Consider the following 14847-nt stretch of genomic DNA (forward strand, 5'->3'; position numbering starts at 1 on the left):
TAATATAATGTCCTCCACTGAATCCCTGTCACTGTCCTTCCTTCCCTGAGTCTTCCAAACAGCTCTTCTCCCGTGCTCCCCTTTCCCATTCCAGATCTTTCCTGCTTTTCATCTTTCAGTTTCAGTCACAGTCATCTCCTTCTCCTCACACATATGAAGGCCTGGAAAAGTTAAGTGTTTCCCAGAGATTCTATTCCTTCCCCTATAGGCCTAGAAGCCTTCTTTCCTCCCTCTTTCTGAAGCCCAAGAGGCAAATTAGGGTTATTTCCATAAGTACCATAACTTTAGACTAAATCACATGAATGGGAGGTGGTCAGTATAGTGGGAAAAGCATTGGAATAGAAAACAGAGGATTCTGAGCCAAATCCTGTCAATATTTGTTTGACTGTGGCTAAGTTCCTTAACTTCTCTGAGCCTTAGTTTCTCCACTGGTAAAATGAGGATGTTAGCTTAAAGGACCTCAGTGGTTCCTTCCAGCTCTAAATCTGTCATCTTGATTACTTATTGAAGCAAGATCAGAAGTCTCTGAGGGGTGCTCCATACAGAAATTATCTGTAATGTCCATTTCCACTGAAGCCTCCAAGTTATAATAGACAGTTCTTTAAACTTCCCTTTTCTTGTTGAGGGCACCATCATTCTTCTGGTCACCTATGTTGGAAATACCAGAATCATCTTCAACTCTTCTTCTCTTTGACACTCATCATTGATACTTGCCAAATCTTCCCATTCTATCTCCACAACTTCTCTCACATCTCTTCTCTTCTTTCCACTCACCCCAACCTCATCCTCATCACCTTTCCCCTGGTCTGTTATAAAAATTTCGTGATATGTCTACTGATTCTAGTCTTTTGCTTCTCTAAAACAATGTCCTAATAAATTTACAAAATAATTTTCCTCAAGCAGAGGTATGATCATGTCACTCTTTTGTTCAAGAATCTTGAGTCACTCCTTATTGTCTCTAGGACAAAATACAAAACTTTTAATGCCCCTCACAGTTTGTTCCATCTTTTTTTTTTCCTAGACTTATTTGATATCACTCCTCTTCCTTTGCTTTACATTTCAGCCTCATTAGAATATTTGCTTTACCCAAACTTGGCATTCCATCCCCTGCATCTCTAACTTTCCACAGGCTGTACCTCATTTTTGGAATGTCCTTCTTCCCTCCTCACTATCTCTTAGAATTCCTAGCTTACTTCAAGGTACAGATCATGTGCCCCCTCCTGCAGAAAGCCTCCATAATTGTCAGTAGTACTTTCTCTCTCTCCTCAAATTATCCTTTATTTATTTATCCCTTCACATGTTTTATTCCTTAGTAGAATATAAACTCTTTGAAGCAGGGATTATTTGTCAGCTTTGCTTTTATAGCCTCTTTGCTTAGCATAGCACCTTTTGTAGATGAGGTATTGATAAATGCTTGTTGAATTGATTTGTATTGAATCCTCAGTTTCTGAACTTATTGGAAGTAAATTATTCAAGGGACTTAGATTTGCCTGAAGAAAATGGCAAAGGTCAGAGGGTCAGGGAGAGAAACCCTGTCATCTGCCTATTGTTTCTCTGTCCTTTAGTATAAACATCTTCCATGTAGTATCTTTATTACAGATTGCCTGTACACCAGCTTAAATACATATATTTACTTTAATAAAAATATATTTAAATGTAGACATATTTATTTAAGTATAAATATAGACACATTTAAGAACAAATATATTTAAAATTAAACATAAATATGTATTTACTTAAATATAAATACATATTTATTTAAATACAAATCTGCTTAAAATTAAACATAAACCAATATTTGTTTAAATATATATTTAAATGAATACAAATTTGAGCATGACATAGTTAAATGTAAATATACATTTCATACATACACATAAATGTATTCTTTCTATCTATCTATCTATCTATCTATCTATCTATCTATCTATCTATCTATCTGTCTATCTATCTACCATCTATGAAGGCCACTAGATAGTCTGGTTATTTAGGGTGGGCATATGTGCTGTTCTTGAGCCTAGGAAACAGACAGCAGAGTTTCTGGAATAGATATGCAGTGAGTGAATTTGTCAATCATTGGCCAGCATAAGGTTTCAGTGAATGGTTTTCCACATGATTTTGAATGATAACAGAAGATCTTGGTAAGGTTAGAGAATAATGCTAGGAGAACAGGATGGGATCTTACCTGTGGGACTCTGTGTGAACTTGTTTGTGATATCCTCCTACCACATCCAGTGCTTCTGCCTTCACCCTGAGTCAGTTTGAATTATGACTCTGCCTGATCCGTGGGAAGCTATCTGATCTTGCTTGCTTCTTAAGAGTTTGATTGTCTCTTACAGATACCTGACAGATAGTATGACCTAGCCCAATGTGACCTGTTGAGTGAAGGAAACAAGGAAAGTTTGGCAAATTATGGCCAATTAGCTTTAGCCATTGCTAAAGAAGAAGCTTTTTCTATTGGAGTTTGGGGACTCTTAAGGCCCAATTCCCTAGGCTACCCAGATGTGAGCCTGCCAAGCTGCCAGTTAGAACAGAAATGATATGGCCCAGATTAGGCTATTCCATGAGGAGTCTCTGGAGATTGGAACAAGACATTATGTTGACTTGGAGGCAAAATACCCCAACAGGGTATTTTGGAATTTCTTGTCCTGTAGATCCTCAGTAGTTGCCTTTCTGACTATCCCAATGTCTCCATTCCAAACATATGGGCTACTCTGTCCCAACTGAGTCTCATTTCTATTCAACATCTAGGGCCTAGAGGTGGTGTGGGGAACCTACTATGGCCTTCAGGCCATATATGGCCTCCTAGGTCCTTGGGTGTGGCTTTTTGACTGAGTGCAAGTTTTACAAATCCTTTAAGAGGATTTGTTCTGTGAAGTTAGGATTCCATCAAAGGGCTGTACTTGAGGACCTAGAGGGCCACATGTGGCCTTGAGACCCCAGGTTCCTCACCCCTGTAAGTCCAACCCCATTCCAGGGGAGGAGATATCCACCTCCTGTTGCTACTTTTTCTGCATCTTTACTGAATGGCCAGAGCACTAAGGACAAAAAGTCAAAATAGACATCCCTTGCCCTCAAGGAGCTCACAGTCTAATGGGGGAGACAACATGAAAACACCTGTTTTCAATCAAGATATATGCAGAATAAATTAGAGACAATCAATAAAAGACACTAGCATTAAGGGGGACCAAGAAAGGATTCTTATAAAAGATAGGATTTTAACTGGAGCTGGAAGAAAGTCAGCAAAGCCAGGAATGACAAATAAGGAGAGAGAATATTCTAGGTATGGGGACCAGCCAGTGAAAATGGCCAGAGTCTAGAGACAGTGTCGGGCCAGGAACAGCAAGGAGGCCAATGTTTCTGGATCACAATGTACATGGCGGTGGTGGTGGAGTAAGGTGTAAGAATACTGGAAAGGTAGGAGGGGGTCAGGTTATTAACTGCTTTGAATGCCAAATGGGACTTTTTTATTTGATTCTGAAGGTGATTGGGAGCCACTGGAGTTTATTAATTGGAGTGTGTGACACGGTCAGATGTGGGCTTTAAGAAGGTTAATTTGCCAGCTGAGTGGATGGTGGACTATAGTAGCACTTCTTAAAGGCTCATGAGTGGAAAAAGGTTAAGAAGCACTGGGCTAGAGTGTGAAGGGGTTTGACACAGGGAGACCAACTAGCAAAACATTGCAATAATCCAGGTGTGAAATCATAAGGGCATCTACAAGGTCATTGCAATTTTAGAGAAGAGGGCATATGTGAGAGATGTTGCAAAGACAAAATTGACAGGACCTGAAAACATATTAGATATTAGGGATGAAAGAGAGTGAGGAGTTGAGGATGACACCTGGGTGTGTGGGTTTGAGCCTGGGTGACAGAGACGTTCTCTTGACAGTATTAGGGCAGTTTAGAAGAGGAGAGAATTTGGGGGAAAGTTAATGAGTTCAGTTGTGGACATATTGAGTTTAAGATATCCCTGGGACATCTGGTTTGGGATGCCTAATAGACCATTGGAGATGTGGTGTGAGAGTCAGCAGAGGAGTTAGGGCTGGATAAGCAAATTTGAGAATCATAGGCATAGGAATGATAAATTAATTAATGAGAGATAATGAGATAACCAAGTGAAATAGTATAGAGGCGGAAGAGAGAAGAGCCCAGGACAGAGCTCTTGGAGACACCCACCCACCTAGACTTTCAGGATATTCTCATATCCTATCACACCACTTGCAAATTTGAGAAGCATGCCTTCCAAGTCATTGATAGAATCACCTTTAGTAGATGTAGCTAGGGGAGACTAATAAAGAGGGTCAGACAAGTTGAAGGAAACCAGTATGGAATAGTGTCATGGAACTAGAGATAAGAGGGTATCAAAGGGAAGAGGGTAATTGACAACGTCAAAGTTTGCAGAGGTCAAGAATGATGGATTTAGCAATTAAGAGGTCATTGGTAACTTTGGAGAGAGTGGTTTCAGTTGAATGATAAAATCAGAAGCCAGATGGTAGAGAGTTAAAAAAGAGAGTGAGAAGAAAGGAACTGGAGGCATCAGTTGTACCCAGCCTTTTCAAGGAGTTTATTTACAAAAGGGAGAATAGTTACAGAGTAATAGCTAGTGGGGATGGATCAAGTGAGGTTTTTTGAGGACAGGGTGAAATGTGTGCATATTTGTAGGCTGCAGGGAAGCTACCAGCAAGTGGGAAGAGACTAAAGACAAGTGAGAGGGTGAGGTGGTAGAGGTGGCAACATCCTGGAGAAGACAGGATGGAATGGGGTGCATGTAGAGGGTCGATATAGGTTCAGTGCATCTCAAAGGAGACAAGGTTACCAAGTGATGGTGGTAGAGAGAGAATGTGGAAGTGACAATAGGAAACAAGGAGTATTCTAATTTCTCCACCTCAAGCAGTGAGTCAGAGGGAATGAATGAAACTGGATTCATTGCTGGAAAGATCAGCCGGAAAGGAGGGCTGTGATATTAGAAGACAGAAGAGGGAAAAAAATTTTTTTTCAAACCTATGAAGTAAGTATCCCAGAGAGTACAGTATTAGGGTGAGTTATTGTGGAGGTTAGGTTGAGGCAAATGGAAATAAGGTATCAGGCAGTAGGGAATGGGGCCTGAATGATTTCTGCTTGGGACTCAGGGTTTAGGTTAGGCCCATACCCATTTAAGCAACGAAAAAGAAGAAGAAATCTGGATGTGCTAGTGAAACAACCTAGGATCATAGGTTTAGAACTGGAAGGAACATTAGAAGTAATCTAGTCCAACCCCCTCATTCTATAGATGAGGAGACCAAGGACCGTATCATTTATATCTTTATTTTACCAATATTTTATTTATTAAATTAAAAATGGATACATTTCATTGTGACACAAAGCAGATCTAACAAAATTCACATCAGCCTCCCTTGCAAAGTAAAGTTCCTGATAAAATTCATTTATTGTTAAAAGAGAGGAAGGATGTCACTTTTGACCTGACATTGTTCTTTAGATTATAGTAAAGCATTTGCAAAGTCTTTTGTGGCATTTAGTGGACAAAATGGAGAGACATGGGCTAGGTAATAGTACAGATAGGTACATTGGGAACTAATCGAAGGCAGAAGGGAACAAACATTTATTAAGCACCTACTATGTGGCAGCACTGTGTGAAGCATTTTATGAATATCTCATTTGATTCTCACAACGACCCTATGAGGTTAGTGCTATTATTATCCTCATTTTATAGTTGAGGATACTGAGACAGAATGAGGTTAAGTGATTTGCCCAGGGTCAAAGAACCATGAAGTGTCTGAGGCTGGATTTGAACTCAGGTCTTCTTGACTCCAGACCCAACACCATATCGACTGTGCCACCTAGCTTCCTCTGTTGTTGAAAGGCTAGACTGGAAAAATAGTCATTAGTAGTTCAATTTAAACTTGGAAGGAGGTTTCTAGTGGAATGTCTCAGTGATTTATGCTTGGTCCTGTGCTGTTTAATATTTCTATCAATGATTTGGAAGGCGTGCTTCTCAAAGTTGCAGGTGGTGTGATAGGATGCATGGTAATAAATAATAATAATAAATGATAAAATTAAATTTAAAAGGAATGAATGTAAATTTTTATACTTGGTTTAAAACAGCAACACTTCAAGGTCAAAATGAGGGAGACATGGCTAGATAACAGTATGTCTTTAAGACATCTGGGTGTTTCAGTGAACTGCAAGCTGCATGTGAGTCAGCAGTGTGATGTTGAACAGCCAAGAAACATAATGTTATTATCAGCTGCAGCAAGAGAAGCAGAGAATTCTGGCCTGGGGAGGTGATGGTCTTACTGACATCTGCTCTGGTCAGACCGCATCTGCTTTATTGCATCCAGGGATGGGTCCCCATTTTAAGGAGCACATTGGTAATCTGGAGAGCGTCTTGTAGTCAGGATAGTAGAAGGCCTTGAGTTCATGCCATATAAGGATGACCCATATGGGAAGATGGACAATTGGCAGCAGAAGGCTGCTGCTCCCACTGCCACCACATGTCTCTCCACTGGGAAGCTTGCAGTGTTCCATAACTTGATCGCCTTGAAGTAAAAAAAAAAGAGAGATTGACTCGATTGGTTACCCATTGCTGTAAGCATACTCAGTTCGGGCTCAGCAGCTGTGTATGCTTCGAAGGTGATGTGAGAAGTTGCTCAAAGCAGAGCACATTATGCATCCTCAGGAGAGTGTTCTCATTGGCAAATGCTTTTTTATAGTCTTAAAAGAGAGTTGGTTGGTGAAATCTCTGTGCATCCACATTGATTTCTTTAGAAAACTCTTCTTTTTCTTCTACTATGGAATTATTTCTATTTGTTTCTTCTAAATTTCATTTTTGAGAAGTACCCATTCCTCTTTTCAAAAAATTGTATTTATTTTATTCTTAACTTAAGAAATAAAACAAACATTTCCTTAACATAGTAGAATAGAAAAAAAAGATGATGGTACATGAAACTTCAGAATCTGTTATGCACAATATGCTATTCCTTTTAAATATATAACTTTAAAAATGTAACTTTCCTTTTTCCTCTTTATTCTTTCCCCCCAGTTCTAGAGATGGCTACAATTAGACACAAATATGTATATGTATGTAAAACCATTCTATACATACTTCTATTTAGCAGTTCTTTCTCTGGATGCAGATAGTGTCTTCCTCCATAAGTTCTTTGAGTTGATTTAGCTATTTATAATGACAAAATGAGTTAGTCATTCAAAGTTGTTTTTATTCATTTTTCAAATTAATTAATTAATTAATTTTTAGTTTTCAACATTTCTGGGGCAGCTAAGTGGCACAGTAGATAGAGCACTGGCCCTGGAGTCAGGAGGATCTGAGTTCAAATCCTGCCTCAGATGCTTGACACTTACTAGCTGTGTGACTTTGGGCAAGTCACTTAACCCCATTGCCTAGCCCCTTCCCAAAAAAACCATTCACTTCCACAAGATAATGAATTCCAAATTTTCTCCTTATTTCTCCCCTCCCCTGACCCCAAGATGGCATGGATTCTGAATACCTCTTCCTACAGTCTGCTCTCCGCTCTATCACCTCCCCCTCTGCTTCTATTATCCCCTTCCCCTTCTATTTTCTTATAGGGCAGGATAGATTTCTATACCCCATTGCCTGTATATCTTATTTCCCAGTTGCATGTAAAAACAATTTTTAACATTTGTTTTTAGAACTTTGAATTACAGATTCTCTCCCTTCCTCCCTCCCCACCCACCTTCACTGAGAAGGCCAGCAATTCAACATAGGTTATACGTGTGTAGTCATGCAAAACACTTCCATAATAGTCATGATGAGAAAGACAAACTATAATTCCCTCCATCCTATCCTGCTCTCTCATTTATTCTATTCTCTCCTTTGACCCTGCCCCTCCTCAAAAGTGTTTGTTTCTGATTACCCCTTCCCCCAATCTGCACTTTCTTCTCTCATCCCCACCCTCATCTCCATTCCCTCTATTTTCCTGTAGGGTAAGATAGATTTTCATATCCAATTGAGTGCCTGTGTTATTCCCTACTTAAGCCAAATCTGATGAGTTTAAGAATCATTCATTCCCTCACTTCCAGCTTTGCCCCTCCACTGTAAAAGCTTTTTCTTGCCTCTTTTATGTTAGATAATTTACCCCATTCTACCTCTCCCTTTTTCCTTCTCCCAGTATGATCCTCTCTCACCCCTTAATTTTATTCTCCAGATATCATCCCCACATCTTCAACTCACCCTGTGCCATCTATCTATCTATCTATCTATCTATCTATCTATCTATCTATCTATCTATCTATATAATTTCCCCCCCCCCAAGTACCCTAATACTGACAAAGGTCTCATGAGTTACAAATATCATCTCCCATGTAGGAATGTAAGCAGCTCAACCTTAATAAGCCCCTTATGATTTCTCTTTCTTGTTTACCTCTTCATGGTTTTCTTAAGTCTTCTATTTGAAAGTCAAATTTTCTATTTAGCTCTAGTTTTTCATCAAGAATGCTTGAAAGTCCTCTATTTCATTGAATGTCCATTTTCCCTCTGAAGGATTATACTCAGTTTTGTTGGGTAGGTGATTCTTGGTTGTAATCTGATCTCCTTTGACCTCTGGAATATTATATTCCAAGCCCTCTTGTCCCTTAATGTAGAAGCTTCTAAGTCTTGTGTTATCCTGATTGTGTTTCTACAATACTTGAATTATCTCTTTCTGGCTGCTTGCAATATTTTCTCTTTCACCTGGGAACTCTGGAATTTGTCTATAATATTCCTAGGGGTTTTCCTTTGGGGATCTCTTTCAGGAAGTGATTGGTGGATTCTTTCAATGTCTATTTTACACTCTGGTTCTAAAATATCAGGGCAGTTTCCCTTGATAATTTCTTGAAACATGATGTCTAGGCTCTTTTTTTGATCATGGCTTTCAGAAAGTCCAATAATTTTAAAATTATCTCTCCTGGATCTATTTTCCAGGTCAGTTGTTTTTCCAATGAGATATTTCACATTGTTTTCTATTTTTTCATTCTTTTGATTTTGTTTTGCAATGTCTTGATTTCTCATAAAGTCATTAGCTTCCATTTGCTCCATTCTAATTTTTAAGGACTTGTTTTCTTCAGTGAGCTTCTGGACTTCCTTTTCCATTTGGCCAATTCTGCTTTTTAAGGCCTTCTTTTCCTCATTGGCTTTTTGGACCTCTCTTGCCATTTGAGTTAGGCTATTTTTTTTTTTTAGGCAACTGGGGTTAAGTAACTTGCCCAGGGTAGCACAGCTAGTAAGTGTCACCACCTAGCTGCCCCTAGTCTATTTTTTAAGGTGTTATTTTCTTCAGTATTTTTTTGGGTCTCCTTTAGCAAGTTGTTGACTAGTTTTTCATGATTTTCTTGTGTCACTCTCATTTCTCTTCCCAGTTTTTCCTCTATTTCTCTTACTTGCTTCTCAAAATCCTTTTTGAGCTCTTACATGGCCTGGGACTGATTCATATTTTTCTTGGAAACTTTGTATGTAAGAGCTTTGACTTTGTTGTCTTCTTCTGGTTGTTATGTTTTAATCTTCTTTGTCACCAAAGAAAGATTCTATAGTCTGACTTTTTTTGTGTGCAGTTTGCTCACATTCCCAACCAATTATTTGACTTTTGAACTCTTTGTTAAGGTAGAGGTCTGCTTCCAGTGTGGAGAATGTACTGCTCCAAGCTTCAGGTGTTTTGTGCACTGTTTTCAGAGATACTTCTAAGGACCTGTAAGTTTTCAATTCTTCTAAGGTGGTATGATCAAGGGCAAGGTTTTCACCCCTTCCTGGCCTGTGCTCTGGTCTATGAGTGACCACAAGCACTCTTTTCTGCCTTGAAACTGTGAGGAGGATTCACTCTGTACCACCAACAGAAGCTACACCATGCCAGCATTCTTTCTTGCCCCAGGACCACCATCCAGAACTGTGACTCAGGTCCAGGCACAGGCAAAGCAAGAAAATCCTGCCTCAGCACCAGCAAAGAGATCCCTGCAATTCCCCTCTGATCAGCCACTTGATCCCCCTTTGTTGTGGGCCAAGAGCTCCAGAAGAGCCATTGCCCCAGGGCTACACCAGGGCTGGAGCTTGGATCAAGCTCCTCTCTCACTGTTGTCACAGACTTTTCCTACTGACCTTCTAAGTTGTCTTTGGCATTTGTGGGTTGAAAAGTCTGGAAACTGCCACAGTTGCCCATGATTTAGTCCCCTGAGGCCCGCTCCAGATTTGCTGAGGCCTGGTCTTTGCTGTGCACCCACACTGAACTGCATTTCTCTCCCAGCCTGGTGCAATATACCTTTCCCATCAACTATCCAAGCTGTCTTGAGCTTGAAATGTGTTTCACTCTGTCTTTTTGTGGGTTCTGCTGCTCTAGAACTTGTTTAGAGCCATTTTTAACAGGTATTTGGAGGGGTTTGGTGGAGAGCTCAAGCAAGTCATTGCTTTTACTTGGTCATCTTGGCTCTGCTTCCTGTAATGTACTATAATTTAAAGTACCAAGAAAATGGCTGCTATGAATTTTTGGTGTATATCTTTTTTTTTTTAAATGCTTGGGGATATGTGCCTGTGTGAGGGTGGGAGTCAATTGAATAAATGAATCATATTATGCTATCCTCTCTAAAGTAAGTGATAAAATACTATAACCTGGTGCTTTAACCAGGTGGGAACTCATCTCAATTGAATCAAATCAATCAAGGCATTACAACTAAATGTGAAAAGGCCATTGATCAATTAGATCTCTGATGAACCTTTGGAGGAACTTGAAATAATTTTGCTCAGAAAGTGTTTAGATTTACTGAGGAAATTTGGCCAACCACTAGGGGTCATCTATAAATTATTAAGCCATGTAGGGTCCAAGAGAGTTTTGGACATGTGTGTCAGTGGAGAGAGGGGAGAGCTGCCTCTGAGAAAGAATCATTTTGGGAGGGAAGGAGAGTATTTTGGCCTTGGCCTTCCTCCTTCCCCCTGCCCCAACTTCACCAATTGAGAATCTCATGAATTTGGGGAGTTTGGAGAATTTCTCATCTTCCCATTGGTATCCTAGGTTCAGCCTTGAAAAGGTGGCTGCAGTTATTGCTTTAAGAACCAAGGATATATTGGATACAAATTTGTGGATTTACAAGGATTCCAGTAAAGCTACATCATGCTTAAGGGAACTTTTTTTATTAAAAAAAAAAGTTAAAATAGTATTTGTTTTTTTTCCCAATTATATGTCAAGACAATTTTAGCATTCATTTTTATGACATTGAGTTCCACATTTTTCTCCCTCTCTTCCCCTCTTCTGAAAATGGTAGGCAATTTGATATAGATTATACATGCTATCATGTAAAACACATTTCCATATTAGTCATAGCTGTGAAAGAAGAAACAGATCAAAAGGAATAAAAAAAACACAAAAAAGAATATAGTAAGTGAAGCTAGTATGCTTCTATTTGCATTCAGAGTCCATCAGTTCTCTATCTGAATGTGGATAGCATTTTCCTTCACGAGTCCTTTGTACTTGTCTTGCATCATTGTGTTGCTGAGAAAGGCTGGGTCATTCACAGCTGATCATCACACAATGTTGCTGATATGGTGTACATCAGTTTGTACAAGTTTAAGGGGGACTGCTTGAGTAACTCACAAAGGAGAAAAAATAACTTTCAGCAACCTGGAACTGTGAGTCACCCCTTTACCATATATGCTCTCTTAGCTTGAACTCAGTTTTTCTTATACTCTATGTATTGGTGGGAGATTGTATTTCATAGACATTGGGGGGCAATGTTTTATAACATTTGTTCTTGTTATACTACTGGAGTAAAAACTTTGTCTAAAAGTTAATTAATTATGGCTGACTGATAATCAACTGACAATCATGGTGAGAAATACATGGGTGGGGAGCTGTTAGTAAGCTACATAGCAATAGAAAGACACCCTGAATTCCTTGGGGCTACCTCTATAGCCTTGAGGGATACAGTAACTGGGCTCAGAGGACCCAATCATAAGAGCAATAAGTCAGTCAATAAATATGTATTAAGCACCTGCTGTGTACTAGACACTATTCTAAATGCTGCAGATACAAATACAAAAGAGAAAGACAGTCCCTGCCCTCTAGGAGCTTATAATCTAATGTGGGAAGATAACACACAAAAGGAAGCTGAAAAGCAGTGGGAGAAGGGAGGTACCTATGAGGGTACCTCCATCACCTCCACACCTTATTAGGGGTATGATGGAATCCATTCCATAGGAATGCACCTGAGTAGGAAATGAAGAGATGGGAGCCCTTTTAAGTCTAGGCTGTGGGAGAAGTTCTTTGCTCTTTATTCCAGTCCTCCGATCAGTAAAGAGTAGATGGTACTGATATTGCTCTTGAGGGGTGAGTGTTAGGTAGCAGTGTACTGGAAAATGTTTAATAATTAGAACACTTTTATGTTAATCTACATTATTAACTTTTGATCCAACATTTTATTAAATCTAGATAATCAACAAAACAATAAATCAAATCCTGATGATTTCCAAAGTGTAAATGTTCACACCGAAAATTTAACAGTCAGCTCTCAAGATCTCACACAAGTTGACTCCAGTACAACTGGTTAGGAAAAGGACCCCAGGGCTTATGTCCATGAGTATGGGGATTATTTTAATTTTCTTAGAAGTTCAAGCTTGATATCCAACTACCCTGAACATCTTGGTACGTCTTATGCCTAATCTAGCCTCTTTGAATTTTGTTTAGTCAATACTCAGTAATAAAATTAACATGATCTTTAATTCTGGAAAAGGCATGATATTTACCTTTCTTAAGGCTGCACTCACTATTCCTGTAATTCCTCAGAGAAAAAAAAAATTATTCATTGGCTATATTATTCATTTTACCTCAATATTTCTAACCTTTTGTTCCTCTTAAATTTTTTTTTTATTATTTTCTATAAAATAACTGGTAGGCAGTTAAGTGTCCCTTTTATTTTCTTTACTGATTCTGTGGTATTTTCTACATAACTCCTATAAAGTGAAAGTTTTTCCTCCTCTTTAACAACGTTTATGCCTTTAATGCTTTTTTCCTTTGTCTTTCTGCTCTTAGTAGCATAACTGTATCAATATCTAGTAACAGTAAGGAAAGCTAAATATGTGCTTTACTTCTGCATTTTGTTTGGAAATATTTAGAATTTTACCACTGCAAATAATTCTAGTTTTTTTGTTGTAGAGTTAGTTTATCATATTAGCACATGTCCTTTCTACGCCACTGCTTTGCAATATTTTTTAGCATAAATGTTATAGGTTTTAAAAGATTTTCTGTATCTATTTTTATGTCAATGTAGTTTTGGAGTATTTTTTGAGTATTGTGTTAATTGTTTTCCTAATGCCAAATCATTTTTGTATCCTTGTATAAATCCGACTTGTTTATAATAAAAAAATCTTTTGGCAGTGTAGTGGGAAACTGGCCAAAATGAGCTTTATGGGAATATGCACAGGATATTTATTTGTTTTCCTTGCTTTTCAGTATGCTCTGAAGAGTGTCACAAGTGAAATTTAACAAGAAGGTAAACCAAGGAATGTTCTCCAAGCAAGATAACATTTTACTATCTCGGTTGGTAACTTGAGAATTAGATGAATCAATGACTGCCTCACGTGTCAGCCAAAAAATCCTGAGCCAAAGAATAGCTTCCTTTTTATAGATTTGAGGAGTAGAGAACAAAGAACAGAACAGGTTGGGTGACATCATAGGGTTGAGGTCAACATGATTGGTTACATAACTGAGGCAAGGGGACAATATGATTGGTTGGAAGTTGGAAATGAGGGGCTAGGAACAACTCCTCCTCTCCCTCCTATGACTAAAAAATGTTTATTGTTTGAAACCACCTGTAAGGTCAAAGATAAGGGCCTAGACTTGTTTGGATAGCAAACCAGAAATCTTGAAGGATAGTTTGGTAATGTAAAAATATTAGGCCTGACACCCTTATGACAAGCTGAATCTCCCAAGGTTAACAGAATTCCTTAAGGTAAGAAGAGAACTGGATTTCTAAACTTAACACATTATAGGCCAGCTGGATTCTGGACTAAGTTAAAGACAAAGAACCATAGGACAAAGTCAATTAACTGGTTTAGGACCAATAAAAATGATACGAATCAATTTAATCTTCTCAAGAAGATAGTAGGGTAATGATAAAAAAAAATCATTCATACCCAAAAGCAGGCTTACCAAGCATCCATGTGAGTGATTGAATAAAGCTGAGCATGCTGTGCATTTCCTGTGGAGTGGGCCCTCCCATTGGCTACTTCCCTTTTGGATTTCCTCCCTTTTCAAAAGTTTGCCATACTTGGCAAACTTGCCAGAGTGTGTTTTGAATACAATCCATTTCCTCAATATACAACAGTTTTCTGGGGTTTTGGAATGGCATACACTTTATGCTTTCACTCACTTTCCCAGTGCTAATTAGGAGTCTCCATAGTTATTGCCCTGTTACAATTATATTCCCATTATCTTTTTGCTAGGTTGTAATTTAATTTTTGAATCATTATATATTGATGATATTAGTCTATAATACTCTTTTTTTTTGCTTTATCTTTCTATATTTATTCCATAAAAGTAGTTTGGTACAATTTTTTCCTTTTCAATTTTTGGGAACTATTTATTTAGCATAAATATTACCTTTTCTTGAAATGTTCATAAAAATCATTTGGATTAAGGTTTTATCCCTTTGGTGTTCTTTTAGGGAAGCTTAATGTAATTTTTCATTGTGTTGTATTATAGGATAAAAAAGATAGAAAATCAAATTTCAAATTTTAAAAAATAAATAAGAGGAACTCAAAACAGTGAAGAAATAAAAATTATCAGAACCTATTATGTACAATTATATGCTAACAAAACTGTTATTACCTACAAAATGAAAAATATGTGAATTAACAGAA

This window comes from Phascolarctos cinereus, unplaced genomic scaffold (assembly GCF_003287225.1).
Source record: "Phascolarctos cinereus isolate Bilbo 61053 unplaced genomic scaffold, phaCin_HiC Scaffold_2;HRSCAF=192, whole genome shotgun sequence".
In the NCBI taxonomy this organism is placed as follows: Eukaryota; Metazoa; Chordata; class Mammalia; order Diprotodontia; family Phascolarctidae; genus Phascolarctos; species Phascolarctos cinereus.